Source organism: Mus pahari, chromosome 4 (genome assembly GCF_900095145.1).
Source record: "Mus pahari chromosome 4, PAHARI_EIJ_v1.1, whole genome shotgun sequence".
Taxonomy (NCBI): domain Eukaryota; kingdom Metazoa; phylum Chordata; class Mammalia; order Rodentia; family Muridae; genus Mus; species Mus pahari.
Window position 1 is genome coordinate 9418081 of NC_034593.1, and position 25319 is coordinate 9443399.

The 25319-nt window shown below is 35.9% G+C and overlaps 1 protein-coding gene and 1 pseudogene across 7 annotated transcripts in view; one reads left to right on the forward strand and one right to left on the reverse strand.

Moving 5' to 3' along the window:
- The window catches only part of Ralyl (RALY RNA binding protein like), a 683608-nt gene that overhangs the window by 340907 nt on the left and 317382 nt on the right, over positions 1-25319 (forward strand). The gene's annotated exons all lie outside the window — the stretch shown is intronic.
- On the reverse strand, positions 6667-8106 carry LOC110320180 (annotated as a pseudogene).

Here is a 25319-nt window from a genome sequence, read left to right on the forward strand (position 1 = left end):
CTTCTTCTTCTTCTTCTTCTTCTTCTTNCTTCTTCTTCTTCTTCTTCTTCTTCTTCTTCTTCTTCTTCTTCTTCTTCTTCTTCTTCTTCTTCTTCTTCTTCTTCTTCTTCTTCTTCTTCTTATCCAGATGTTCAAAAGAATAAGAAATTGAAGAAAAAAATTCAAGTGTAAATTTGAAAAGGATGGGAATTTCTTCCTTGACTGGATCTATATTAGGTTACATCCTGGAAGGTTCCAAGAGTGGCACTTACCTATTATTCCCCTAGAAGATATTCTTTACGTACCAAAGAATGGCAAGTCTTTGAAGATATTTACTGTTGTCATAAATCTAAGCTGTAGGCAGGAATGAAGTCTATAGAAGTAAGATCAGGAAAGTTGGAATAATATTATATATCTGAACTCACTACACAGTACAAATCGTGAAGATGCTGATTTTGATACACCATGTATTATTACTGACAGTTTCCTGGTTAGCTATATGGAGGTTAGGTGGTACAACTGTATCCCTTTGTCATTTTGCTTTGTGCTGATTTTCCTAATGGCTACATTTACATAGCTTCATATTTTGTCTCTGCTAAAGAATCCCAGGAAACTACACTTAACATCTCATGCTATTGGAACCTGATGAGGAAGCTGTAAGTACTCTAAATGGATTGGTAAGTCATATAATGAGTGTGAAAGATAAACCTCAGAACCAAGCAGAATCCTGTCATCTCAGTCAAGGTTTCAGTATATATTGGTCCAAGGCAGATTTCAAATAAACATAAAGATAAAAGGCAAGTTGTAAGGGCTCGGTATATAGTTAGTTCAGTAGTAAAGTGCTTGACTAGATGCATGAAAGTCTATGCTCAACACCCCACCTACTCAAAACTAAAGTTTCTACTACATCAGTTCTGATCTAAGTAATGACCCAATCCACAGTACTTCTTTTAGAGCATGGGTAAGTACTTATCAGACACTGAATACAGAGTTTTAACCTGAAAAATAACTTCTCTGATTGGTTTATGTGGACACAGGAGGATGAGAAAGCTTTTGTGGCAATTTAAGCTTCCCCACACCAAATACTTTATCAGCTAGCAGGTCTATTGATAACACTGGAGTGTCCATGACAAAGATAACAGCATTGGAGAACCTTTGCCAGTGTTCCAGCAGAGCACAGTACTATATCACTCAGGTTTGGGACTCTGAGAAATAGATTTTGATGTGCTCAGAGAACTAGATCTGTTCAGAAATGAGGTTGAGCATATGCAATGGCACTCTGATTTTAAATAAGCTGTATACAAGAATTCCAGTATAGACTTGTATCAGAAATTCTGAAAGACAAGTAAATTTGTGTTATCTAGTATCAGATTCCTTTGATTATATATGTTGTTTATCACTAGCGAGCTCTTTTAAACATCTAAAGCAGGATTCTAATGTAAATTACTGAATTTTCTCCAAGCAAAAGAGAAAGATATCCCCATAGATTTAGTAGTAACACTTATATCTTGTGCATAACCATAGCAATCTAAGTAGACTTTAGATTCAATCAATAGGAGGGAATAATTCACCTGTAATACTAAACATCTACTCAAACTGCTCTTGGATGATAAGGCTTGAAACCTAGGTAAGAATCTACCACATCCAGTTTCCTACTATAATTTTTAATTTCATACTAAAGACTTACCCTTAAGCCCACAGAGAAGTGTAGCCCTTGCCTTTCATCAAAGATGCTTCGTTCTGCAGCAAATAGAGACAATTATAAAAAGTTACATCTATCATAATGCATAGAACAACTGGCCATGGGGGTGCCTACTCCATCATAACACCAGCCCTACACCTAAGGATCAGGAAACATAACAGAAGAAGAGGCAGAAATATTGTGAGAACCAGAAGACCAAAACATCTTCTGTGGAATTTTATCTTCTGTAAATGTCAGGAAAGCTACATCCATAAAAATCTCAATATTGTGGTCGTCTAAGACCTGAATAAGAGCAATACCAGTTGAGATTATAATATAGATGGGGAAATCCCACAAGGCTCCACTCCTAAATAAAGAACTAACGGCAATTAATGATGGTTGAAAGAGGGCGAAGCAACCCTCCCCAAGTCTGAGGCCTTTATTTGGCTGTCTTATACAAATAACAAAAGTCCTATAAACTTACATAAGAGTATCACTAAATGAACACATCATGATGCATTTATATGTAATATATGCATAATATATATATATATATATATATATATATATATATATATATATATGAAAAGAAAAGCAAACAGTAAAATTGAGAGGGAGTTAGGGAATCAGGAGGAACTAAAGTGACAAGGAGGAGGGGAGATGATGTAAATACAATAAACATGTGAAACAAAAGTAAAGAAAGAAAATTGTTCATGGATGTGACTGTGATTAAAAAACAAAACAAAACAAAACAAACAAACAAACAAAAACATACCAGAGACTGGGCGTCTTAGCCAGAGAAACTTCTCACGATGCGAGAAGTCAGAAGCTTGAGAGGAGCGTGCGGGCACTGTCAGGTTTTGATGATTTTAATGACAGCCCCCATCCAGGTTGCAGATGTTCTTGCTGTACTTTTGCACAACGGAGTACAGCAAACACCTCTGATAAACTTTTAAGAAGACATTTATGCCATCATGACCCAAGAAATTTCCAAACATTCTCTTCCCGTTACTATCACATTAGAGGTTAGAATTTCAAACAAATTGTAGCATGTACAAACATTAGGCCCATGCTATCCTTCCCTACGCTCTTTTATTATTGGTTATTTTATTTATTTTCATTTCAAATGTTATCCTTCTTTCTGGCCCCCATTTAAGAATGCATATTTCAATATGCATGCAAAATGCATTCCATCCCAAGAATTTTGAAATCTTAGCAGACCTGAGCAGTAATTCTGGAGTCTCAACTTTATTTGACTCAGACAAGGGGCCTGCCTCATTTATCATCATGACCTATTCACCTCCTAGGCCCTGCCTTCTACTGGAACACATTGAGGGTTATAATTTCAAAACACCAGTGTTAAATGGTAAATGAACACACTCATTTAATCAACACTGTATTTTAATGTGTATTTTCAAATGAGAGGGACTGGGAGTCAGGGTAATTTAAGTTCATTTTATTAACTTTGCAGTTTACTTAAAACTATGAATCTGAAACAATTAAAACAATCTTTCTGTGCTTCTTTAATTTTGTATCTGTAGAATGCAGTTGAATCTACATACCTCAGAGGATTGTGAATATTAAATAATGTATTTAAAACAGAACAAAACAAAACACAAAATCATTGGTTTTCTCTTTTCTTCTCTCTTCTACCCTCAAAGTAATTAAAGATGAAAAGGATTAATTGCCTTGTGCTTTAGTACATGGAACACAAAAGCAATTCATCTGAATTCGGAAAAATTCAGTCACTTGGTCACCAGTGGCCACTGATAATGGGAGGACTGTGGAGTGTGTAATTTCACAGGGGCCATTAGATGATAAGCCGTTTGAATATCTTTATAAAACAGAATGATGAGCTTGAGTTGCATAGAACATTTCCTGCTTTCTCATGCTCTATCCTTACTCTCTGTTTCCTTAAGAAAATGCTTCTGAAGAACCCTCTGAAAGTACACCCTAAGGATGCTCTGCTATTCAGCTGTTAAGGACAGTCAAAAGTATTCACATTGTGACAGGTTTGCTAGGTCTGTGGGAGTGTAGGAAGTCTTGGGGGTAAGGGGAGTCAGTTGGCTATTCTCCAAAATTAGAAAAAAAAATTAAAGACTGAATGGTTAATTACCTTAGAAAGTTATAACAAATCCAAAAATCGGTTTTCTGTCTCGAAACTGATCTATTTCACTCATATTCTAGCTATGTTTTTGAGATTGGGAGCTTTGATTTTTGCTTGTTTGCTTGTTTGTTTTATTTGTCTTGTTATATTTGCTCAACTGTATATTTGTTTCAAATGTGTATTGGATCTCTGGTGTCTTTTCAGAGGATAAGATGGTTATCTACCAAAAGATGCAATGTAAACAGGCTTATTTTGATCAATATTTTAAACTGCATAGTGTGACTTCTACAGTAAGGCAGCTGATTTTGACAGTACATAACCCCACATTTTGGTGTTATATAATATTATATATTATACATTTGGGTGGTAGTATAATATTTTAAAACTGTAATAAATATTAGAAAGGTATTCAGTTTTCTTTTATTGAAATTATTGGACCCACTTAGGTCCTGTTTGCCCTCCTCTTGAAAATACTGCATTCATACTAGATCATAAGCCAACATACTTTTGAATCCACAGTTACATTTGATTTTCAAAGTGGCTGTATTTGCTCATTTGTCTGCCAGATTCTCCCATATATTTTCTCTGCATAATTTTCTACCTACCAGTTTCATCTCCTAGGAAGACCTCCTGCCATTCTGAATTCAGAGTGGATGAGGGTAGAGTCACTCAGGGAATTCTAATTAGTGGCCTGAGGACTGGTGACAGTATTGCTTGCTCTCATTTCCTCTAAGGATCTCTATAGTCAGAGAGATGTCTTTACCCACTACTTTCAAAGACTTTATGAAATGATGTATTCTGTAAGAGTTCTTCAGGACTGAGAAAAACCTAAACCATAATAGTTCTCAAAATATTTGAACTATGGAAAACCATATTGGTAAATACATTGATATTAATATCTGTGGGATACTGAAGTTTATACCACATTTCCATTTGCTTTTCTCTTTGTTCTGGGTGTTTGTCTTTGCAGCATCTCCAGTGAACCTGAAAGGTCCCCTAATGAATCCCTGACTTCTGGTAGTTTTCTTTCAACTTGGCTCTTCTGTTTACTTTGCATACCTTCATTATTTCCATTTACTTTAAGTAGACTTTCAGAGCCTCCAGTTACTCTTTGATATCTAGGTGTCTTTACTTAACAGATTGTGATGGTCAGTAGACTGGTCTCAGGACCTTGGTAGTCAGATTAATGCTTTAACTAGACATTATCAGCTTCTGTTGCTGTCACTGCCTCCTGCTGGGTTTGTCTTCCTCTCACCCTTATTTGGATTTAATCTGAGAGGTAATTTGCTTGCTTGCTAGTTAGTTAGTTTATTTTGACTAATTATCTGTAAAATTTTTCAGAATGGACTATGCTTATGCTGCAACTGAAAGTAGTTCTTATTTCTTTAATATCCTTACTGTTTACTTTCTGTCTAATGGATACTCATGAGTCTCCAGGCACCTGTAAACTCTAGTAATTGTTAAACTTTTCTTATCCATTCCATGCTCTTTTTTTAAACTAGGATTCTTAATGATTTCTGTCCACATTTGTCTTCGAGACGCACTGTGATAGACATTTCGATGCACACTTCTGGATTCCCTACACCAAGTTACTCCCTTCATCTGATCTTTACCCCATGTTCTACCTGTCTCAGCCTCAGTTTTCCCTAGTGTGTGTTCTCGATCTCCATCTAAAAGAGCTTCTCACTTCTGCCTACCGGCTCTAGGCACTTCCTGCCTTACCAATATTATGATCTGGATGTGGCTTTTGGTAGAATTTAGGGATGGCAATGCCAAGACTAATGCACATGCTCCCACCATTTTTTCCTCAGTCTTGCACTGCTTCCTTCCTAGTGTTGTTCTACATATATTGTCCAGATCTACAATTGTTTCTGAAGTTGCAGCAAAGGAACTTAGTAAGATTTCCATGTCTAACATTGGAATGTTTATCTTTCACATTTCTAACATTTAACAAAGATATTTACCTATATCTTCATTTTATTTATCAAAATAAAAATCAAGATTTTCATCATGTACTTATTGTGAACCCCCTCCACTCTAATTCAACAATGGCTGTTTCTGCATCAGATCAAGTAAACCACCCCCCTCTAAAATGTGGAAACTCTGGGTTATTTTCACTTGTTTTAATGGTTGATTGCTCTCTGCTCCTTGAGTGCCTGCGTGGTGTGGGTTTATTATTTTGCTTTGAACTGTGAGTTAGAAAGAAAATGTCTTTGTTGTTGTTGTGGTGGTGGTGGTCAGGGGTGGAGTTGTGGGTAATGTCCTTTCCTTAGGATTGCTGGTAGCACAAATATTCTCTTGATAAAGGGAAGACTGTTGAAGATACAGTCTCATGCTCTCTACACTGTCAATTCTCTATTTTGTTGACGGTTTTTACAGTTTTGATCAGATACATTTCAATACCCTTGGTCATGGGCAATTCTATATTATAATCAGATCGTCTGTGTAAAATGTAAATGGTACTAAAGTCAGGATCTGAGGGAACAATGCATCTGTTCAGTAGACATTCTATTTATTTTGAGAAACACTTAAATACACAATGAGAATGTGTACTGTAAGAGATCATGTGAGCAATGTTGCTGGCCTGTGTGACAGAATTCAAAGTCCTAAAGGACAATGAATACACTCAAAAGCTGACCCCCAGTTTCAATTAATGCTCTAAAAATGAGCATTTCCATTTAATACAAATATACAAATTTAAAACGTATGCAGTTCAGAGTGACCAGTTTTAGAATGTTTATGTGCCACATAAAATATATATTCAATAAAAATGTACCAGAGAGGTGGGGACAAAAGCTCTCTGGATCTGTACAGCAAAAATGAACACTACTTCAATTTGTTGTTGCAAATTGTGGTGATGTGGAATCCTATGCCCAAGGAAAACTGGGAAGGTGGCAGGTCACATATCTGGTGATGGAGGATAAGATGCAAAATAAGGCCCATTTTCCCTGGCATCATATTCAAGGACAAAATGAGGAAAGTCTATCTGTTCTGGTGATATGGCAGAAAAGAGCTGCTGCAGGCTTCAATCCTGAGACAGAAAAAAGTGGTGAAAAACCATGTTGAGATCTTTGAACATAATGTTGGATGAATGAAATAAACAGCCTTCAAATTCCTCTTTCATTTGATGTCAACAACATCGTAGAGTTTCTTCAGGAAGTCGGTGTCCAGGTGATTGTATTCACTGGTAAGTGTGTCAAAATACACCAAGACATATTCCTTCACAGCGATGTGATCCATTACATGGATAAAATACAAGAGTGCCTTTTCCATATCTATCAGTGTCACAGGAATGTTTCTTCCAATTACCACCATCACTGTGCAGCCATAGTTATCTACACCTGCTTGGTATGAAGCTTTTATATCAGACAGATCTTCAGATCTTGCTTTGTATAACCAGTGCTTATAAATATAAATTTGATGCTGTGTCTGCAGGACAGCTTCGGACAACTGTCCCTGGATAATCAATTTTCTTTGCTTGTCAATATCTCCTTCCCTTCGAGCAAAAGCATAAGAGCCAATGTAAGACAGATCCACTCCCAAGCCTTCATCCCCATCTTCTTCATTGTCCTCCGAGGCACCAGGTTTCTCGCTTACCCATTTGCTGCTCAGGCACCACGTGCTCCCCCTCTGCATTTCCAAAGTCTGCAGGTAGGTACAGCAATGACCAGCTGTCTTCCTTTAAAGACCTTGGGAAGTACAGAGGTAGCAGCTTTTGGTATGTGGCCTCTTCGAGTTCTGAGACAGCAAATACTACTTTTTCAATGAGGTTTCCCCATGGATCTCTAGGAACCGCTTCACAGTATGAAGAGCGATGTGTGTTGCATCCTCTAGTGGATAAACTTGCTTTGCAGAATTGATGACACAGGAGTCAACAGAAGACATGGACTGTTCTTCTGCCAGCTGAAGCACATTTCTGTAACAGCTGTACAGGGAACTAACTCTCCGCTGCAGTGAGATAGCAGCTTTTGTACTTAGGTCCCACCATGTGAATGATGAACCGAGCAGCTAGGTTAAAGCCTTTTGTCAATTTTGCTTCACCAGTTCAGCAACCTTTAAATTTCTGTAGTTCTTCCTTCAGATATGGCTCCCAAGCATGAAGGTGCTCTCTGACACAGGATTCTTATCTGTGAAGTTTTCATTGCTGGTATTCACAATGGCTATACAGTTCAGTACTGCCATGTCTCCTTTCCAAAGAACCACTTTTCCATTAATGTCCCAATTATAAAGAAAAGTTGATCTTCCTGGAATGCCTCAGCTGTTCATCTTCATAGGAGTCACCCCAGTTTAACAGGGTGTCCACATCCACAAGCTGGGAAGGTGCACCCAAGGGATCCATGAAATGGGAACTTCAGCTTGTGGCCCCAGATCTTTGGCAATTCAACAATCCCTGCAGATTTTAGAGAGCTTGGACACACCCATCCGGGCGGCGGCCTGCAGCTCAAATCCATAGCAAAAGTCAGATGGTTGACATCTGTACACCTTGACAGAGGCATTGACTGAAGCAAATGGGTCTCCAGAGGACAGGGTGACTGGTGACAGCGTTCTGACAGCGAAGGTACCCGCTTCCTCTCTACCACAACACCCAATTACAGCGCTCCCAGAAAATGTCTTTCATGATAGTATTCTGTAAGACAAAGTATTGTTTCATTTATTCAAGTACTAATGACTCTTCCACTAAAAAGCTAATGTCTACTACTTGCATCTAAGTCACAACTAAGCATATTTAGAGTCAAACATACACTTAAGATGTGGAATAATGAACATTTAGTTTTAAAACCACTGACATCTAACTTCCTTATAACTTCTAGATACAATACAATTGTTCTTCAGTTTGCTTTCAGGATAAAATTTCCTGGAAACATTTACTGTATATTTGAATACCTCGCTGATGTTCAAGGAGAGTTGAATGTAATGTGGGAGGTAGATAGTTTCATCAATAGAGGATTACTGTTTGGGAATTTATTTTGGTGATATGGTGAGACCCCCTTCGTTATTGACAAGTGCATCAGTGAGAGCTCTGTGCTGTAATGGACTCAAGCTAGGGTAAACCATTTCTACTAATCAGGTCTGGTTTAGGCAGGGATTTTTTTCTCACTGCACTTTCTGAAGATCTGGATGAGTGATTTCAGCTGCCTACCTCTAGCTGTTGCTTCAGAGAGCCAATAATTGGAGCCAAATGCAGTTCTGGTTACCTCCCAACTTTAGAAAGGAAACATTGTATATAGAATCATTGATTATTCTATCATACTTTTTCTTAATTGAAAAGCAGTGAGAACATCTACAATGGTTTATTCGGTCATTAATATTAGGAAGTAAAGTGTCACATTTTTATTCTATACATTACTATGAGGAATAATGTATTTGAAAATAAGACCATTTATTATAAGGAAAAATTGGTTCACCTTTCTCCAATCAACTACTTTCTGGTTAAAAAAAAAACCTCTCATTAAAATCTTTTAATTTTGGGAATGAATGCGAACAAGAACATATATATAAAGTATGAGATTTGTGTTATTTTCTGCGATATCCAAGAAATACAAACATAATCCCAGACATAAGCACCAAACAATAATGTGGAAAGATTGTGAGTATAGGAAAGACATTTTAAAATATTCATACTGATTTTCATAAAGAAAATTCAATTTCATAGTTAAGCATTTAATTTCAAAAAACATGAGAACATATACATGCCTGGAATGCAGAAAAATAGTAGCAAGGTTTTTTTTTGGTGTTTTTTGTTTGTTTGTTTGTTTTTTTCTTGACTGTAGACACACCAGTGACTGAATTGGATGACAGTAGACACACCAGTGACTGAATTGGATGACAGATGTGTTTGCTTTGTGGCCCAAATTGATGCCTCCAGGTGCACCATTCCTCTTCAGGTTGACACAGTACTGACAGAAGCTATGCTTGTGGCCAAGATCATGGTCCCCAGAGGCAGCTTGAAGGGGACACAATATTTGTTCTCTAGGTAACCTTGGTTCCATATCATTTATCTATATATAAAAGGAAGGCAATCACAGTTTCCACGTTATAGCATTTCTTGTCAGGGAATGTATGTCAATGAGGTGTGTGTGTGTGTGTGTGTGTGTGCACATGAAGAGATGACAGATGATAGATAAAGCTTAAGATGATGCCTGTCATAAAGTTACATTCTAATCCTACCTGTAGTCACTGTGGAACCAACATCTGGCCTTTCCACAAATACATTTTGCTTGCCTAAGCCCTGACCATCAAGGAGACCTTCACACTACTGTAGACTGTGGTGGTTCTTAGTCACAGGTGGCACTACTGGTCAGTATGCTTTCTAGCCCCTGGTTCCTCTTCCTCATTGCAATTCTACCACTTTCTGTCTTCTCTTTCACTGGATGTGTGACTGTACATAAAAGCTGACAGGTGTTTTCCCAGAGTGACACCAACTGCTTCACACAGCTGTTATCTGACAGGTTTCAGGTCTGAACATCCAAAGGAGAACATCTGAAGGCAAGGCCATCAGACAAGCATGGCAACAGTTGCTCTTGGCATAATTACATACTTCCTCCAGGGAAGGAAACAGGCAGTCTCTCCCCTTTTAGTCAGACTGACACTATCACCTCTTTTGCAAGGTGCATCCACTAAGTTAAAATGGTTGATTGACTGAAGCTGAGGAGGAAAGGCTAACTGTCAGGCTTTTCAGATGAGCCCAGTGACAGCTCTGTAGCAGCAGCAGCCTGGCAGGTGCAGTGAAGGCTAGAATTAAAACAAACAGAGGAAGGTTGGGCAATGAAGGATGGCTGTGTCAGCTGACAGGGGAAGAAAATAACCTGTGGTCAGAGCATAGATTAGGAATTTAAATGCCCAATTGTGGGTTAATCTGAGTTTACAAGAACAGCTTAATCTTTAATAGGAAAACTGCTACAATTTTACTGAAGTAATAAGTTATTTTATTTGCTTTTAATTTTAACTTTATTTATTCTTTAAAATTTTCATACATGGGTACAATATATCTTAATTGTATCAACCCCTAAAGCCCACTTCAACTCCTGCCAGAACCCCACATGTCAACCTAGAACTTTCCTTTTATAATTTTTATTCATGTATTTAATGTTATATCGCATAACTCATTGCATCAAATAGGTCCATATGCATAAGGGCATTGGAATTCAGGAACACACCAGAAGCTATACTCCAAAAGAAAAATGACTTTAACTCTCCCCACAGCCAACCTACTGCTAGTTGTTCCTTAACTAATGGATGACTTAGTTAAAATCCTGATGGCTAGAATTTTTTTAACTTTAGCTTCATCTTGTTCATACAACCACAGCCACTCACTCCATGTGAACACAGCCATGTAATGTCTGCAGGACACAGCTGCACAGCATTCTCCCCATCTTCAGGGTAACATTCTTTCTGCTTCCTCTTTAGTGATGGTTTCTGAGCACTGAGTGGATCTTGATTTAAAGGACTCATCTAAGGCTGAGAAGTTAATGTTTTAACCCCTACCCTCTGCAGTAAGAGGCTTCTTTCACCAAGAGTGGGAGAAGCAAAATCCTGGGGGTATAAACATAAATATTTAAAAGGCAATAGGAAAACATTGCTATTTAGAAAACAAAAATCAATAGGTTTTCCCCTAGGGTCTGTGACTTCCCTAGCCAAGGATTTTAAATTGATTTAATAATTTTTCAGACCTCTTTTAGAAAATATTAATAGTTTTAAAGTGTTGAAATATGTCCAAAGATCATACAATTTTCTAGATTTTTATTAAGCTGCTCTCTGCCTTTAATGGCAGAAAAATAAGCTATAAAAATAAAGAAGGGGTAATAGAAAAATAAATGTAAAGTTAATGAAAATTAAAGTACATGGAAAATATTTTATCTAATATTTTAATGTAACATAAGTAATATATATTTAAAATCATTATTGTAAACAGAACAATAAAATGTAGTAAATGAAATGTCCTTACATTGCTGAAATTTGGTACCTCACAGGATGTCATTACCTCGTGCATATAGAATGTTTCTAACATCAAGGTTTTCCTGACTTAATCTGAAATAAAAAAAACAAACAAACAATTGAAAATCATATTTGAACAACTTGTGATAGAGAAACAATTTAATCAAATAAAATTAGTCTCCTTGCTTTTCATAATTTTGAGATTGTCAGGTGAAGATTATTAATTTTATTGTACCCTTTATTATTTCATTCATTTCTAACAACTTTCCTAGATCAGTAGGAGTTCAGTCCAGTGCTTTTCTATAAAGACATGAGCTAGAGAGCTAGATATTCTAAGAAAAATAAGTAAGATTATGTTAGATAAATAATGTTTATAGTGCTTTTCATTTAACCTACTACCTAAACTGTTACCATTTTAACATAGATCCATATACAAAGTTGTGGATGTGATATTTAACATAGATCCATATACACAGTTGTGGATGTGATATTAAACATGCTATTATTTTGAAAGTAAGCAATAACAATGATTTTCATATTTTTGAGTTTTGGAACTTTTATGTGCATTTTACTTATAGAACATTTTGATGCTCACTGAACATTTCAGTTCATCAATAGTTATGGATAGTTAAGTTCTATCATAACGGATAATAAAATAGTTTATAATTTTACTTTCATCATATTCATTTACTCGTTATATAATAAGGTCACTAATTCTCCTGTTTTGACAGTGGTAATGCCATATGGATTTTAACTGTCCTTAGACATAACTCAGAGATTTTATTTGTACTTGACAGTCTGACATAAAGCTTACTGTATGCACAGTATATAGCTTCTAGGATTTATATTGGCTAAGTTATAGAAAGAGCCTTGTAGAAGCATTAGCATACCAAGCATATTCAATAATTTTTAAAAATGTCTTAGAGGACTGTTATAAGAATGATCAATCATCACTTAAATTCAATTTCCCTGACTTCTACATTTTTGGCTTTATAATATTACTTGAATTTTTTTTACCCTCTGTTTTAATTTAATAAAAAAATAAGATTGGTTTCAAAACATGGGATTAATGATATTAAGTGATATCATTAATAAAAAATATGTGTCATTGTTCAGGTACATAGTAAACAAAGAATTTATACATATTTTCCTGCAATTTTTGCACAAATTATTAGCGGTTACCTATTACAATGAATAGAGATGATAAATCTTCTAGCTTCGTTTTAGTATGTGTTAATATAAAGATTATTGTTGTATGTGAGAGTGATCTAGGTATTATACCTGTCACTGAGTTAATCACCATGTTGATTTCATTGATCCAGTTGGACATGGAGGTGTCCTGTCGTCCTTATTTGCTGAATGTGAATCCTCCTAGAGTGGCAGAACCTACTCAAATCCAGGAGGATTAGTCTTACAGGATCACAAGTAGCTGTGTTTCCATGCAAATCTCTAAATATGCTCTCAGAATACCATATGTGTTATTGTAATAATAAAATATAGATTCATATCACAGTTCACTGGGCATCTATTGAAAGTATCTGTAGCTAAATAAATAAAATTGTGAATATTGTTATCTGCTTACCTGACTGATTCTTACTTTAATGTACAACAGAGCGTCATCCAAAATTTTCATGTGTATATTCCAGTAAACTGGAACATTTTCTAGTAGTTACAAAATTGCTGATGGATTTTTCTCTTCATGCATGTTTAAACATAGTTCTATCTTCCAATAACTGTAATCAGATATTAAAATTGGTTAACTTCACCTGCTTTAGTTTATACACAGCTACTGTTATATAAAACAAAGAGGTTTGTTCAAATTTTGGGTATATGTTCTGAACAAAGCAAAGGTATATATACATTAAGACCCATATCATAGCATTAACAGTATTTCCAGCTATTTCTAACCAGTGCATTTTGCAGTTAATAATGAAATTGGAATAAAAAGCTTCTGGCCTGAAACTTGAGAAAAACCTAACTCTTGTTGAAGAATCTCCCACATATCATTTAGTCACATCAATTCTTTGTTTTACTTTCTTAGGAATATGTGATATTTTCAGGGGTAATGCTAGGATTAATTGGCCCAAATCAATGACTAACATCATGCTATTTGTAAATTTTCTATATCAGAAAATAACTCTTGAATTAACTTCAATTAATTTTTAAAGACACCAATACAACTTTGAGATTCTGTTACATGAGCTTATGTATTAATAAGATTTGAGGAGACTTTCAGGAAAACGGGTTGTGTAGAGAAGATGAAAAGAAAATTTTGCTGTAGTATATGCTTAGTAAAAACTTTTCATATCTACTTTGAGTCATTAAATGATCTTTTGTTTGTTTTATATTTCTGAAGCACTGAACATCCAGATAGCAGGATTTTAACATATGCTCTAGGAAACACATTCCTAGGAGGCTAAAATATCTTGCATTATTAAACTCTTGATACAATCTTGGTATATAAATTAATTGTTGAACGATCAATGGACCAGAGGCTTGGAAATGAAGCAGTTATTAGCCAGTGATCTTCAGTTTGAAAAGATTAACATTTGGTTCTAATATATAATTGTAAAGTTCAAGATACTAAGATGATTGATAATGGGTACATGCATGTATGCACTTATTGCATAAATACTCTGAATGATATTAGACCAAATCATATAGTGGAAGACAAAGATAGAACTTCAAGGACCTAATAACCGTTAGCTTCTTAGGCTTGCATTTGAAGTTAACTAAGGCGCTATTCTCTAATATGCAAAAGTCTGTGACATTTCATGTCTCCCCAGCTTTCTATGAATGGCTTGCACTTGTTCAATAGTGAGCTACTCGATACCTAGTGTAAGACTCCTCTTACTGCTGCCCCACCAGCTGTTTAATGATGAATACATACATCCTGGAATTTATTGACATAAAGCTTTTAAATGCACACTTGAGTTCCTGTGGTTATTCAAGGTATTGTTTTGAAATAGTGAGGAACTGGATTAAGCAATTCATAGTGTTTCATGTTTGTCAAGTAACAGGGGTCAAGACATTAGGCTGATGTCACTCAGTCATTCCTGAATGTATTAACCCTGTTTCTTCATGTTTGAATCTGGTCTGGCTCTGGAATTTAGAAAGGCATCAGAGAAAAGTCTAATTTAGTGTTGTGTACATTATTCAGTCATCTTGTGAGCTCAGTAAATGTTTATTAATGACTACCATTGCCAACATTATTACTGAAAATAATTAGTATTATTACTGGCAGGAGATAATTAAATATAACTTTGCTTTAATGGAGATAATACAGATAATACATATTAAGGTTAAGATGTATTTATATGTGTATGTGCATGAATATGTACATATAATGAATGATTATTATTATTTTCATGCCCATATTTTAATAAGTATGTACTTTGGAGACAACTTTACACTTACCTTACATATACTTCAATACTATTATACTGAAATGGTTATTAAAACAATAGCACACATCTAAATTTTTGTTTGATATTTTACTTTTATACATTCTTAATAAAAACATATTCATATCACTTTTCACTCTTCACTTTTCTGAACTCCAGCCCTCATGCCTGTGTGTCAGGTAGTTTACCAACTTGTTACCTTTGCCAAATTCACAAAGGCTGATTGCTAATTGCTTATTCCTATTGCTAACATACTACAATTAAGTTGTGAAATCAGCATAATTTCTTCTTTTAAAAAATAGTTCAACTTTCGGGATAGCATTTGAAATGTAAATAAAGAAAATAATAATAAAAAATCAAAAAATAGTTCATTTCAGATTTCTGTATACATCTAGAATTGAAAGTAATTCATATGTTCTTCTTCATCTTTAAAATGTTAGTCTAATACTCTAATTATAAAATAAGCCTTTATCAGAACCATGCTTTCTTGTTTTATTTTTCTTCTTTGTAGGCACTAAACATTTTATTATTGTAATCTCTACTTCACTATAAGAAAAGTACATGGCTCAATACAGGTCACTGTTTCTCATTTAAATAACAGTATTGGTGTCCCCACTGACCAAAGCTAAAATATCGATTACTACTGAATGTACCATTAAACAGTGACTTCACCATAGGCTTCAAGGAGCATTACTCACATTTGAGGAACAGAGATGGCATACAGTGTTCAGTTAGCATCTGTTTGTCCTTGATGTTTCCTTTAATCTACTTATAGGCCGTAGCTTATGTAATAAGCATGTACTTAAGCTGCAGCTTTCCTCCACTCACTCTAATTGCAAAGCTGAGCTACAAGCCTTTGAGCTTTATATGACAGTTTCATTAAGATTAAAGTTTCTTTTGGTTTGTAGGTTTTCTTGTAAAGAACCAGAACCCTCAGTTCTGGACGAACTGATAACTAACTTTAAAGTATTGTTAAAGCTGATTTCCCCTTTAAAATGATCAACAATGCCCATATTGTTTTGAGACCCTTACTCTTGGTTTATTATTTTCTGATGGTGGGGACAGATCCTCCTGCCTTTAGTGTGCTAGTAAAATGAATTGACGATGACCTATATTTCTAGTTCCCTTTAAAATTTAATATATATATATATATATATATATATATATATATATATATATATATCCTGACTAGATAGCTTAAGCAAGTCTTGAGCTTGTGGTCCTCTTGCATAAACTTCCAGAGTGGCTATGGTCACATGTTGTGGGAAATAATTTAAAAAAAAAAAAAAATGAAACGGCACATTCCCACCCTAGTGCCCGCAACTCAGCTTCCACAGCCTGGCTGGCCATGCACTGGAAGGCAATGGCTGACCTGTTTTTATCTCATGGAGACAGACTCTGACCTCCACAATCTCTCCACCCAGCTTGCTAGGTTCTCACTGGTGAGCTGCTACCGCACCAATCCCCTGCTTCAGATCCCCCACGGCCTTTGTGGAGCACCTCAGGCAAGCCCAGGCTTTCCCGCACGGCCTTTGTGGAGCACCTCAGGCAAGCCCATGCTTTCCCATACGGCCTTTGTGGAGCACCTCAGGCAAGCCCATGCTTGACCACTGTGCCTTTATCTTTTAAACCCAGACAAGCTGCTGCATAAAGGAAACCACAACACAAATTTAGTTCCCAAACAATGGTAACTCATACTCTGGGCACAACTAAAACCTAATTTTGTAAGCCTTCTTAAAATCTAATTCCTCCAGTGGCAAATCCTTGAGGATACGCCATGATATTGGAAACTCGAGCAGCTACATCTTACCCTTCTGCTGTTCCCATTCCAAAACGAACCTAACTCTCTCCTGCTTCCTCTCTTCCTCCATCCAACCCAGTGATTGGCTCCTTTATTCATTAGGGAATTGGCTCACAAGAAGCCACCTTAGTACATTACTCGGTCCTCTTTCTAGAGTTCCTTATTCCAGACAGCCTCTTCTGGGAGAACAAGCAGCACAGAGCCATCCACAACAATCACAGGCAAATGTCACTACATGTAACAATTTTTAAAATATGTTCCCCAAATTATGGTCCATAAGTACTTGCTTAAAGGAAGTTTATACAGACTGATTGCTATGAAGTCCAATAAATCTGGGAAATGTTAAGCGAAAACTATGTACAAATTTTATTTTCATATTTATTAGAACATTTTCCTGCATGTAATATTGCTACATGTTATATAGCATGTAGTATTTCCAAAATGATATTATATTATATTATATTATTGAATACAAAAGCTTCTATCTGTAATTTTTTAATTCTTATTTTTATGATGTTTTTTAAACATTTTAACCTTCCTTTTAACTCATCATCCACCAAAGGTAGTGGACAAGAAAGGGGGTGGGGCAGTGAACATGTTTAGAAAGGTTTTTTAGAGCAACTCCTGTCTGTTGTCTGGAAATCAGCAGTTTAGTTCACAGGTCAGCAGGCAGTGGCAGCTCAGGCCACTCACAAGCACGTCACAAATACACCAGCAGTCCAGCTCGGTAGAGTTGGGTTAACAACTGTGGTGACAGGACCTAGCAGAGAAAACCAGGCCTCTGCCTCAGCTCCAGTCAGCAGAAGGGACCCAAAGTGACACCAGGAGATGTTCTTTGCTATGCCTCTCCCAGGGGAGTGAAGATTAACGGAGAGACCCACAAGCATTGCACATCTAGCTATACCAGCAAGCCAAGCTCCATCCTCTTGTACCCTCCAAATATCTTGTGTCCTCCATGTGTGTTGCCTCAGCACTTGCATCCAATCAGCCCGAGTCCTTGAAAGAGGCAAAAAACTGTAGTACACTACCTGAAGTTTTTTGGTATGTTTTTCTCTATGGCTTTGTGACAAATGTAGCTCAACCACAAAATGTAAGGCACAGTAATACATGCATGTCATTAGCAAGGAATCTTTTATCATCTCTCCTTTCACGGGCTTGCTTTAGCAGAACTTCCTCTCTCCTGTGTTTACTTCAGTGAAACAAACATTCCTTCATGACTCTGCCTTAGCCTTTCCCTCCTGAGTCCACTTTAACAAAATGTTCCTTCACGTGTTTGGTCCAGCAAAATACCATTCAACCCACTTTCAAAAAAAAAAAAAAAAATACCGTTAAGTTTCTTCTTCAAACATTGAGGATTTTCCAGGAAATCCACCATGTTCTGCAGTGTTCTGATTATTCTCCAAAGTTTAAATTAGGTGATTTTATTTCCATGTACACCATATTACTACTGATCTCTAAATTCTGAGTATCTACAATCTAGACATAAGACTTGAATTCATAAATGCTCTTCAGTTCTCAGCTTTCCATCAACCTTGCAAACGATGGCCACATGTGCAAAACAATGCTATCTTCTTAAAATGTTGAAATATTGACTACTCCCACACACGTCACAAAATGTGGGAGATGTAGGTAACTTCTACCTACAGAATCTCTTTCAAGTCAAGTTTTCCTTGAAGACCCAGGGTGGCATGGCTCTTCCATGCTGGTATCTTACCAAGTTAGGGAATGTGTGAAAACAGCGATACATTTCTATAAGGAGTAGGCACACATTTGAACCTGGTACTTGTCTATGCCCACTGCCTCTTACCACAATTCACTTAAGTCACAGCTTTTGTGCTCAAAAAAAAAAAAGCAGAACTAAAGATAAAAAAAAAAAAAAACATGTTTCTACATCTGCACTGTACAGTGATTGTTAGAATTAACAGTGAGTCAAGTGGTTCAAGAAGTCATCCAAGTTGCCACAAGGGATTGTTGACAGAAGTAGGCAGTGATCTAGGGAATACATAATTCATGTACAAGAACTAGGCTACACTATATATTAGTAAGTGGGAAGAGATGCCTTTGAAGAAAATTCAGTTCTGCCTCACAAATAGCTAGTGTGTGCCTAGGGTCGGAGTCACTTTCCAGGTGGGAGCTGCAGAGGAACTGCTACAGGTAACTGATAGGTTCATCTCAAATTTAACTTGAACCATCTTTGCCTGAGAAATGGCAAAAGTCAGGAGAGAAAGTTGGAGAAAACTAACAACAAAACAACTGGGCCGTTGCTCCTGGGGTTCTGGAGTCCCAGTGCCAACCTAAACTGAAGGGCAAAGAGAAACAAGTATCTGGATGCAAGCATGGCTTCAGACTTCCTCAAGGCTGGAGCGGTTACTTGCAGGGAGGTGGCTTTGCTCTTCTGTGCCTGCTACTCTCTATTACTATGAGACTTGTTTGAAGAATTGAAAGAGTAAAGTATCTTGTGGAAATTTATTTCAACAGTCTGACAGGATGGTCCCCGGGACATCTTGATCAGAAGATTAGAGAAATAAAGTATTCTTCTCTTTGTATCCTATTATTATTTTCAGACTGCTCCAAAACCTAATTACAGATGACAAGCTTAACCCTAATTTTAAAAATAGCTAATTATATTAATAGATTAATACAAAATAAGCTTAATAATTTCAGATTCTAATTTTTTGCTAAATCATACCAACAATATGGAAGTTGTATATATGGAATATATTGTTGTATATCTTTTATATAATTTATAAAATACAAATATATTTGGCTCATGGACACACACACAGGACACACACACACACACACACACACACACACACACACACATATATACTTAAATATAATAAGATTATGTAACATCTTAAGCATCAAAAGTACTTTAAAACTGCTAAAATTATGTCTTATTTTCTCAATTCATAGCTAAGAGCTCAATTATATAATTAATTCTATTTAACTGATGTCTTCAACAGTGCCTGAACTAGAGAGTTAATGAAACAAATTCTCCATACCAATTTAGAAAATAAGTATATCAAAAGAGGAGAAGAAACACATGACCGTGGAAGAAATGTAGACAGTCTTTTCTGTTAAATTATTAAAAATTCATATATAATCTATCTATATCATGTAGCCAGTGACAAAGACATCAATCATCTCATTATCTGTACATTGAAAGTGATGAATGGATCATGTTCTAATGAGAGGATCTAATTACTGAGAGCTGTGAAGAGGGCATGTAAAAGCTCTTTAGCTCCAGTGACCATAGATTACCATTAAGGACAAAGAGCTCTGTATGGTTTAATTTCTCTCCTCTGCACATTTGAAGATATATACTATTCATAACTCAGATTTTTAGAGAAATACATGAGATAATTAATTTCTTATTGGCCCCAAAATAAAAAGGAGAAATATTAGAGGATTACAACATCTATGCAAGGGACTGCAAAGGCTATGAAAGTGACTTTCCCCAGTCCCTAAATTAGCAACCATAAGACATATACATTTTTGTTTTTACTTTAATTGTAAAAGCAAATTTAGTACCTTCTATACAATATCTTAGGATCAGAGTATGAAACTGGATCCTTGCCATTGCCATAGCACAAGATCAACACTAAAACATATTTCAAAATGCTGTAGATCAAGGTCAAAAATCAGCAAAAATGATATGCAACTAGGTGTTTAAAATTTGTGCATTTAACTAAAATGAGCATTTCTTCAATGTGGCATAAGGAGATGTGCTGTGAAATGAATGTGTAAACATTCACTTTCTGAAGATGTTGTCTAGTGTTTGCAAAGTACTCCTGAGGAGAGATAGTTAGAACCAGTTAAAAGAAACTGGAGTTTCACTTCAGGGAGCTGTGGATTCAAGAAATAGCATGTCCAGAGACATAGCTCTCAAATCTCAGAGTGGCTGCTTTGCAAGGTGGAAAGCTTAATCCTCCCAGGCAACAGCTGCACAAGTCCTTCAGTAGATTTGCTCACATAAAGCATTTCTGAACTTGTGTCTGAAAGTAATGATGATGGGACCTTAAGGTCCCTCAGGATTCCTGCAGAGTGTGCCATTTGTATAACATTTGACCTCTATCTCTCTCATTAACTACAGAGTTTCATGCATTATTATTTTCAGTACAGTGAAATCAATTAAATGAGAAACTGAAATTCTTCATCTTTTCTTCCATGGAGAGTCTAGAAACCTTGACTTCTCAATAGTTTGTTTCTTCTATATGGCTTAATATTAATTCTGTGCTGTAGCATTTGATAATGTAGTTGTTTTTTATGCAACACATCTAATTCTATCAGTATATTGAAAATAAATGACCAAAAAAGTGAAAATGAAAAAATATATGTACACATGTATATACTACAGTGTATTTTTAAAATTTTTGATAAATGCTTCTTGCATACATATACCACCCTAATAAATACCAGAATACCATCAGAAGTCCAACCTTTGAATCTTGTTACAAATTTGTGATGGGAATAGTCACACATATTTGTTTGGATTACATTCTCCACTTTCAGCAAGAATAGTTAAGCAAATCTCTTATTAAAAATATTGTTGTAATGAAAACTTAGCAGTAGTTTCCAGAGACCTCCAGACCTACTATGATGCATTCTATATATCAAGGTGGCATTAGCATTGAGATGTTGCAATGAAAGCTCAATGGATCCCTCACTGTGTTACTTACTTCAGTCAATCCCACCTCATTCTCATTCTTCCTGCTCACTGATGTCCGCTCCCCCAGATTCTCCAGGCGTATCAAATAAGGTAGTGTTGATGAGACTTTTATTTCAGAAAATTCGGATATGAAAACAGGTTTAGGTTCTAGCTTTACACACAAACTTGTACTTTGAGGTAGATTATTTTTTCCTGAGTTTCTTTTTTCTTATTGTCTATGATTCTGATAAGTTTTGCTTTTTCTAATAAATGTATTCCATATATCTTTTTGACAGTTCTTTCATAATAAACTCAGTGAGTATAAAGGATCCAGGACAGAGGAACAGACTATAACCATGGATGTATTGTCTGCCCTTACACTGGGATTCTGCAAACTACATGTGGCATTTGAAACTTGTTTATCCTATTTGTTTTCTTCTGAATGTGTCTTTCCAAAACTCATACTAAACACAGTTCTCACCCAGGTGTGATAGCACACATCTACAGTCCTAGCATTTTAAACAGAGCTAGGTAAATCTCAAGTTTAAGATGAGCTTGGTGTAAGCTTGATCTACATAGTGAGCAGCAGTAGTAAATTTTCAGATTGTGTAGGGTGAAATGACCTACACAACCAAACAATGTTTTTCAATGTGACGATATCATTGTCGACCTCTGAAGGAAATAGTTAGGTTTATAGATAATTCCACTTATAAAAGAGCTGGATGAGGAAGCTTCAGGCCCTTCTACCGTGTGAGGACACATCAAGAGATGCCATCATTCAGCAGAAAACAATTACTTAACAGGTATAGAATCATTCATGCCCTTAACTTAGTACTTATCAATCTTCAGAACTGTTACCAATACACAAAAGAATTGTGACCTTTATCTATATTTAATAAAGGCCAATGGATCAAATGCTATAAAAGAGTGAAGGAAATCAAATCTGAAAATTTTGACATTGTCTGATACTGTCTTACATTATTAAAGTACATCAGAAGCGCTTTTCCAGCATGTGAAACAAGGAGTTTCTTTAATGAGAAATTGTATGAGTAGTGATGTAATTATGATTGATAGATAACTCAAGACTATCCATTTTACCAGGGTGTATTAATTTTCACTACGTTTATGGGTAAACAGATAAGTTGCTTGAATTCATAGCCAACACAGTCCATCCATGGCTGCGTAATATAGGACTCAGATTTCTTAATTAAATATATAATTTTCTTAGACTTAGCTCTTAACATTATAAGTATTATATACATATATATTGCATAAGTATAGACTTTGTCTTAGTTATTGATATAGCATTGGTAAAATAACTATGCTCTTCTGTAAATTTATACTGAAACAAGGTAAAATTGGATATTTGATTTTTTTTTTCTAGAATGCTCAAAATCCCAAAGGGAAGCATAAAATCTCTTAAAGCAATATGATGACATTGCTTTAAACACTCTGGTTTATTATGTGTGCCTTTTTTTCTTATAGAGCCTTAGTACTTTTTATTCATTTTATACATGTGTGTAACTTGTTTTGATCAAATCTACTCTCCTGCCCTCTAGTCTCTCTTCCATTCCTTCACTACTACATTTCTATCTTAACTTTTTCTGTTTTGAAAACTACTGATCAAACTGTATGTGCATGGGTGTAAGGTCATCTGCTGGGGCCACATCTCTGGAAAAAAAATGACTTTTCTCCCTAGCAACCATCAGTGGTTTGTTTTTGTCTTTCTAAGTGTATGGTGTTCATACAAAGAGCATTAGGGTACATCAGTTGGTGAATTGGTCAGCCATATCCATTACTATAATGGACTACTCCATAAAAGCTACGTAGAGAATCTGGGGATTCTGAGTTCAAGGACAGTTAAACACCACTTAATTAGCCTTTGGTGAAGATCATAGGTTTAATTTGTAGAAGCCCACCTTTACATCTTGAACTGAATAAAAGTAAGTCAGGATGTTAGCAGAGTCTCACTACTCCCATGACAGGATGTGCTAATACTCTAAGAACCTGTCATGAACCTCATACACTAAAAGTTATAGAACCTCAAAGGTCCAAATGGGGTGTTCCCAAATACACTGCTTTCCTTAGTGGGGTACTTTGAGTAGAGAGAGTACAAGGTGTAGTAACAAACCAGATGAGAACTACACATACAGGGATCCAAATGAAGTCTAAGTTAACAGAAAAGAGTGGCTTAAATATTATGATGCACTCCTCTTGTAGTCTCCCTGGTTTTATAGCATTCCTCTGTTCTCATCTCATGGAAGAAAATAATTTTATTATTCCCATGTTAGGCTGATAGTTATAAAGATGAGGTTCTGAAAATAGAAACACTTCTTTTAAATATACCTCAGAAATTTCACTTGTATAAATATTTCTCCTTGACCATGCTATGCAAAGAAAAACGTCTCTTTGACTGCTAATTTTTTTATATTCTGTAAAGAAAGGCTTGCATTCAATAAAATGTTTATTGTTTTTATTAATCAACTCCCTTTAAATGTTAAAATAAAATTAGGCAATAAAAGTATTGGTGTTCACAATACCATAGTTTCGAATGCTCTGATCCTATAAATCTGAATTCTTAAGGTGAAATAAGGGCTCTGGAAAGAAGGTTGAGGCCACAGTGAATTTATTTTATATGTCAGACGTGTCACCTTCAGGCTCTGTGTCAGTTTTCAAGGACTGTTCTAACATTGTACATCAAACTGGGTGGTTTACAGAGGAGATTTATTTCCTCGCAGTTCTAAAGGCTAGAAACTAAGGTGCTAGTAGAATTGCCTTTTTCCAGGTCTTGGAAGGAGATTTTTCTGTTTCACTCTTGGCTGGCAGTGCCTGGTGTTTTCCTAGGCAGGATGGTGCTGGAAGATGCATGAACCATTTTCTTTCTGTGACATACATTGTCCCCCTTCCCCAGTGTGTGTGCATATGTGTGTGTGTGTGTGTGTGTGTGTGAGTGTGTGTATCTATGGTGTATATGTCTGTGTTTGTGTTTGTGTTTGTGTTGTATCCTTGATTAGATGCTTCTCATACCGAATTAAGGTCCATGCTAATAAATCCATTGAAGTTAGTAATTTATTAAAATGTAAAGATTTCATTTCTACATCTTTGGTGGTGTGATTTCATTTCTACATCTTTGGTGGTGTGTGGGTGGGTGTTACAAAACTGAAACCTAACATGTAGTATTACAAAGTTTGATTGGAATACTCAATCAGTAGGACAAAAAGAAAAAAAAACATCAAAACTGAGATCTTATTAAGCATTTTCAAAAAATTACTGAGTGTTGTGATTGATACACATTTGTGTATGAGTCTAATGACCAGGAAACATTTGTACATTTGGCACAGTATAAGTACAAAATTCTGCAAATGAATTGAGATGTTTTATAAGAAGATCACTGAGCTCATTAAATCATCATTTTTCATCATAAACACTATGAATATGTTGGATATAGAAACATAGAATTATAGCTTAATGCTTTATTTCTTTTTCCGAAAAGCATCCAGAAAGAATCCTATAATACATATTGACACACTGATTTTAGCTTTTAAAATTTCATTATCTTAATTTTTGCATTCTGATAATATGTGCTTCTTTTAGACACAGTAGTGCTCATCAAAGAATTTATTTTTATTAAAAAATTTCATACAGCATATTTTGATCATAATCTTTCCTTTTTCCAACTCCTCAAAGATTTTACACATCTCCTTATTCTTTCTCTCTCTCTCTCTCTCTCTCTCTCTCTCTCTCTCTCTCTCTCTCTC